At 45.4% G+C, this 6,000-nt stretch overlaps 1 protein-coding gene across 2 annotated transcripts in view; it reads left to right on the top strand.

Moving 5' to 3' along the window:
• Nucleotides 1–623: 623 nt before the first annotated feature.
• The window catches only part of LOC117200989 (cytochrome P450 3A28-like), a 55,069-nt gene continuing 49,692 nt past the window's right edge, over nucleotides 624–6,000 (top strand). For both annotated transcript variants that reach the window (XM_049699277.1, XM_049699278.1), the window contains exon 1: nucleotides 624–753. The gene's annotated coding sequence lies outside the window, so the exon portion shown is untranslated. The remainder of the gene's footprint in view (nucleotides 754–6,000) is intronic.

Below are 6,000 nucleotides of genomic sequence, written 5' to 3'. Positions count from 1 at the left end.
AAAAAGGTGACTCCATTTCTACCAGCCTATCAGAGACTAAGGGCCTCCTTCTTGAGAGGTATTTGAAAATTTCTGGCTTCTGTTACTTCTAAAGTAACTTTATAAGCATTGACTTATTAATTAAATAAGTTAATAATTTAATTAATAATTTAATGGGTATGAGCCTATAATATTTCAGGCAGTATACATAAGGCCTTTTTTGGGGGTGAATATAATTTCTGGGCATGCAGGTAACAAACTTTTAGGTTGCCTTTCAATGTACATATTCTTAGAGAATTGAAACTGTCAAAGAAATCTTGACTTTTAGTGGCTGGCACCAGAGTTGTCCCATAATAGTGTGTTCCTGGGGTGAGCACCGGAGTTGTCCCATAATAGTGTGTTCCTGGGGTGAGCTGAATGCATATTCTCAACTTTTGTAAACTAGTCTGATTATAATCTGAACTTCATAAAGTTCATGTGCCACATTGAGGTCGCTGTTTAATATTCAACAAGGATCATGCCAGCAAAGTAGTGCTGCAGGAAAACATCAGGTAAGTGTTGGCACTGCTGTGACTTGATTTGTGTTACAACATATTCCACCTGGTTAATGATCTCAGTCACCACCCTTGCCTTATATCTCTGTCTTCTAGGTCTGTAACCTTGGAAGTTTTGAACTTAGCTCATGGACTCCTAGTACCTGGCACTGAGAACATGCTGTACAACCTCCATACGTGACAGATAGGGAGCTGAGAGTGCAAGGGTCTTGTCCATCAAGTGAGTGAACGACAGATTGGAGTGGGACCTTGGGGTCTGGACTCTCACGATGATGTCCTCCCAACAACACTGTTCCGGTTATTCCTTCATTTCTTCTGTAATCTCATGTCTGGTCAGATCCAGCTGGTTCCTGCTTTCCACTCCCTGCCTTCTCCAATGCTCCCTTCCATAGGTCACTCTGTGCCTCAGAGACCCTCTGTGGCCCTTGACTACATTCTTAGAAGGAATGCTTAGCCTCAGTTTACAAAGCTGTTCTGGGTGAAGCTGATGGGAGGCCTGGGCCTTGTCCACTTGGCATCATCATCTTCTGACATCTGTTTCCCACCTTTAGGGGTGGTCCTTGCTTGAAAAGAGCTGATCCAGAGGGTCAGACTTGACCCTTTGGCTGATCTTGCAGTGCTCACTTAAGCTGCTGCCCTGTTCCTTTCTGCTCCATCTTTCATCTCTTAGACATGTCCTTTGTTCCAACCCAGCAATTCTGTGTGTTGTCTCCCTGCAGAGACTTTGCCTTCTAGGGCTGTGCCGGGCTCCATGGGGAGAGCTGTAGGCACTTGAGAGTGGCTTGTAGAAGGCTCTGGAACAGGAGGTAGGGCCAGCGTCAGCAGTTGGCAGGGCAGGAGGGAAAGGCTGGGCCTCAAAAGGCCCTCACTGTCATTCAGTTAGATAAGCATGTTTTCCTAAGCTCTCTTGCCAGGCATGGTGCTTGATGGTGGAGAAATAAAAGCAAACTTACTTCCCTGCATGGAGCAAGTCTATGAGCACCATTTTTTTCCAACAGCATGTGCTCAACTTCGTGTCTCTGTCATGTTTTGGTAATTCTCACAACATTTCAAACCTTCCACCAGCAAAAGATTATGACCTGCAGAAGGGTCAGATGGTGTTTAGCAATTTTCAGCAGTAAAGTATTTTGAAAGTAAGGTATGTACATTGTTGTTTGTTTTTTTAAAGACATAATCTATTGCACACTTAGTAGACTACAACAGATTGTAAACATAACTTATATGCACTGGGAAAACAAAAAATTTGTGTGACTTGCTTTACTGCGATATTCACTTTACGGCAGTGGTCAGGCACCGAACCTGCAATATCTCCAAGGTATGACTACACTGTATTTGCATTCCTACCTTCCTTGAGTCAATTCTTTATCCTCTCAAAATACTTCTTGGGATCACCCTCTAAATTAACTATTTATATCCAAGTATTTATCTCAGGGTCTGTTTGGGGGAAATTAAAACTAAGAGCCCTATAATGTACCTGGGTTTTTTTTTGTTTGTTTTTTTTTTGCGGTACCCGGGCCTCTCACTATTGTGGCCTCTCCTGTTGCAGAGCACAGGCTCTGGACGCACAGGCTCAGCGGCCATGGCTCACGGGCCCAGCCGCTCCACAGCATGTGGGATCTTCCCGGACCAGGGCACGAACCCGTGTCCCCTGCATCGGCAGGCGGACTCTCAACCACTGCGCCACCAGGGAAGCCCGTACCTGGGGTTTTACATCCATTTTCTTATATACTTTTCACACAAGCCAGATAGAACCAGACCTGTGACCTTAATCATTAAGCTGTGCTCGTTCCAAACAACCTCATCAGTCCCTCTGCTGGGATGAACCACCCAAAGAGCACGGGGGCTTTGAGGCTAATGTTGGCCCCATGGGTGTCCTTTTAGGGCCCAGCCCGCTGCTAAGCACATTGCAGGCCCTTTGCGAAAACATCTCCTGGTTGTTTGTGAAACACCCTGTGGACGCCCAGGGGCACCGCTCATCCTTATGCCATTTAGGGATTTCCAAGCACCCGCTATCAGGAGTTTCATCTGAACTTCAAACATGCCTGGGAGGTCAGCAGGGGGTTCTTGTCCGGGCTTCTGTTTGGATTTACAGAGATTTCCTGGGTACCTCTCTGGGTCAGGCATGAAATGCTTCCAGTTTGGTGGGGAAATGTCAAACCCATGAACAAACCAATTCAATATGGTGAGAGGTTGGTCCTGGGGCTTTGGGAGCAAGAGACAGAGCACTTCGTCCCAAAGGGGTTTGGGAGGAAGTGACCGCTGAGCTGGCGCTTTTAAAATTTATTGTGAAAAACCAAATTCATAGACATACATGCTTTAAAAAGCGGAACAGTCCTACCCAGTTTACAACAAAATTAGAGCTGCCTTGCTCTACCTGATCCCCACTCTGGTTTTTCCCTCCAGTGTCCATTTTCACCCCACTTAGAAGTTTCTTCTGGCGTTTGTTGCCATGTCATTAAATGACATGCTTATCCTACTGTTTCTTGCTTACTCTGGGAGATGAGAGTTCAGGTTTCCGGTATCCTTCTTGCCTCACATCCACTTCCCGCCTTCCCAAAACAGGGAAAGGAATGGAATTCTTATTTGCTGTTTGCCTCATTATGACCTAAGTTCTCATTACTCACACTGAAGCCATGCACACATCTATGCTTCTGTTTCTGTTCTTGACATCTTTTCATTTTCCTTGGAACCAATAATTCCTCTAGTAATGATGAGTTTTCTGTGTCCCAGTCTATCACCTGTTTTCCGCCAGAAGTGTAACTCCCCTCTCAGGACGTTCAAGCCCTCCCCAGGCTCTCTCCTTGCTTAGGCCTAGGCTGCTTGTTCCTGCTTCTACATGGCCGTCATGCTGGGCATTCCCCTTGCCTCTCTGCTGCACTGAGTTACCTGGATCTGTCTCTTTCTTGGTTTTGTCCCTTGTTTTGGTAGAGGGCATCATCTCGTCACATTCTGAGGAATGATGCCTAGGAGTAAATTTTTTTTTTTAAGAACTTGCGTGTCTGAATAATGTTCTGTTTTGCATTCATGCTTGTTTGGGCGTAGAATTCTAGGTGGGGCAGAATTTTCTGTCTGAATTTGAAGACGCAGAGTCTTGCTTCTGGTATTGCTGTTGAGAATTTTAATGCCCTTCTGATTTCTCTTCCTTTGTGTGTGACCTGTTTCTTGTCCCCACTCCCTTTTGGAAGCTTTTGGGATTTTCTTTTTGTCCCTGGTCTTCTGAAATGTCATGACTCTGTGTCCTGGTGGATCTGCTCTCATCCATTGTTCTAGGCCAGAGCTGTCCATCCACCTTTCTGCGCTGATAAAAACGCTCTCTACCTGTGTTGTTCAATACTGTGGCCTCCAGCTGCTTGAGGCTACTGAGCACTTGAAATCTGGCTGATGTGACCAAGGAACTGCTTGTCTGGTTTTATCTAATTTTAAGTAATTTATATTTAAGTTTAATTAGCCATATGTGACTAGGGGCTACCATGTTGGATTGGTCATTGCACTTCAATGACCTTTCAGTATGGAGACTCTTGCCCTTTGGTTCTGGGAAGTTTTCTTGAATTATTTCTTTAAGTTTTAAAAATTATCTGTTCTGAAACCCCTATTGGTCAGATGATGAAACTCCTGCAACGGTTCTTTATTTTTCTTATTTTTTTCTCTCCCACTTTCCATCTTTGTCTCTATTTTTCTTTTGGAGTGAATCATTTAACTTCACTTTCATACCTTTCAATGGGATGCTACATCTTGTGTTATTTTTATTTCTATGAGCGCCTTTTTGCTCTCTGTTCTGATTTCACATCAGCACAGGACTCAGGCCACTGTGACTGTTTTCCAAAGCTCCCTTCCTCCTCCCACACTGCTTCTGTTCCTCTGAGCTCCTTTTTCTGTTCGTTTGGATCTTTCCCTTTAATGCTGGCTAGTCCTTGCCTGTCTGCTTGTGTTTGAGGATGTGTGGGAGTTGTCAATGGTGGGCTTCGGTGTAGAGCTGTCTGGCTGGAGAATCCCTGAATATCAGGGTCTGTAGATCCTTTGGGCTGTTCTGCTTCCCAAGAAGGAATTCCCTAGTCTTCTGCCCAGGAGATGAAGGGTGGTGGAAATCTCATGACTCCTTCTGCTTTCAGTAATGCATCCTGACATCCTCTCTGCCAGGTGTCTCCAAGTCCAGAGTACGTCCAGTTCAACATGTGCAGAGAATATCCCCCAGTCTTCTACAGGCTAGGGGAGGTGGCCATAATAAAGTAACACAACCTGGGTGGCTTAAAACAATAGAAATGTATTGTCTCACCGTTCTGCAGGCCAGAAGCTCGGGGTCAGGGTGTCAGCAGGGTTGGTTCTTCCTGGAGGCTCTGAGGGAGGATCTGCTCGATGCCTCTTCCTAGCTTCTGGTGATTGCTGGAAATCCTTGGTGTCCTTGGCTCGTGGCAGCATCACTTCAGTCTCTGCCTCCATCTTCATATTGCTTCCTTCTCTCTGTGTGTGTCTGTGTGTCTGTTCAATCATTGAATTAGGGCCCACTCTACTCCAGTATAACCTCATCTTACTTACCTAATTAAATCTGAAAGTCCTATTTCCAAATAGGGTCATATTCTGAAATTGCTGGTGGACATGAATTTTGGGGGAACATTATTCAACCAAGTACAAGAGGGAAGTCTAATACTTTATTACATAGACTTTAAACAGTCCTCTGTTTTCACCCTCACTTAACACTTCCAGTTACAGAGGCACCTGGTGCATGCAGTTCCTGAGTCTTTCTGGCCTCCAGCGGCGTGGTTCTGTTTACTCCTGTCTCCCGAGTGCTGTGGGATCAGCTTCAGTTTTCTCTGCTCTGCCAAGTGAGTGCTTTCATGGCAGATACACAGTGGTCATGGGCATAGACTCTGGGGCCAGACCACCTGGGTTTAAAGCTTGGCTCTGTGGCTGTGTGACCTCGTCCAAGTGACCTAACTCCCCTGTGCCTGTAAAAAGGGGGTGATAATGAGAGAACCTTCTATGTACTGTTATTCTGAGGACTAAGGGGAGAACTTGGGAAGGTGTCTTGCACGAAGAGCTCTTGATGACGCTTGGCTACATCTACTTGTAGGTTCAAACAGTTGGTGGCTGTGGTCTCCTATCTGGTTGTCTTTGTCCCTGTGGATTTATGCCTTTTAAGAAAGCTCTTTAGGGACTTCCCTGGTGGCCCAGTGGTGAAGACTCCGCGCTCCCAATGGAGGGGGCCTGGGTTCGATCACTGGTCAGGAAACTAGATCCCACATGCATGCTGCAACTAAGAGTTTGTGTGCCACAACTAAGGAGCCAGCGAACCACAACTAAGGAGCCTGCGAGCTGCAACTAAGACCTGGTGCAACCCAATAAAAATAAATAAATATTTTAAAAATTATTAAAAAAAGAAAGCTCTTTAGTGCATTTTATGGGGGCTTCAGGCAGCTTCAGAAGTAAATGCTTGTGTTAAACCCACCATGTTTAAGCTTCTGAGAGGAAT

The sequence above is a fragment of the Orcinus orca genome, chromosome 16 (assembly GCF_937001465.1).
Source record: "Orcinus orca chromosome 16, mOrcOrc1.1, whole genome shotgun sequence".
Lineage (NCBI taxonomy): Eukaryota > Metazoa > Chordata > Mammalia > Artiodactyla > Delphinidae > Orcinus > Orcinus orca.
This window is presented reverse-complemented; position numbering and strand designations above follow the sequence as displayed.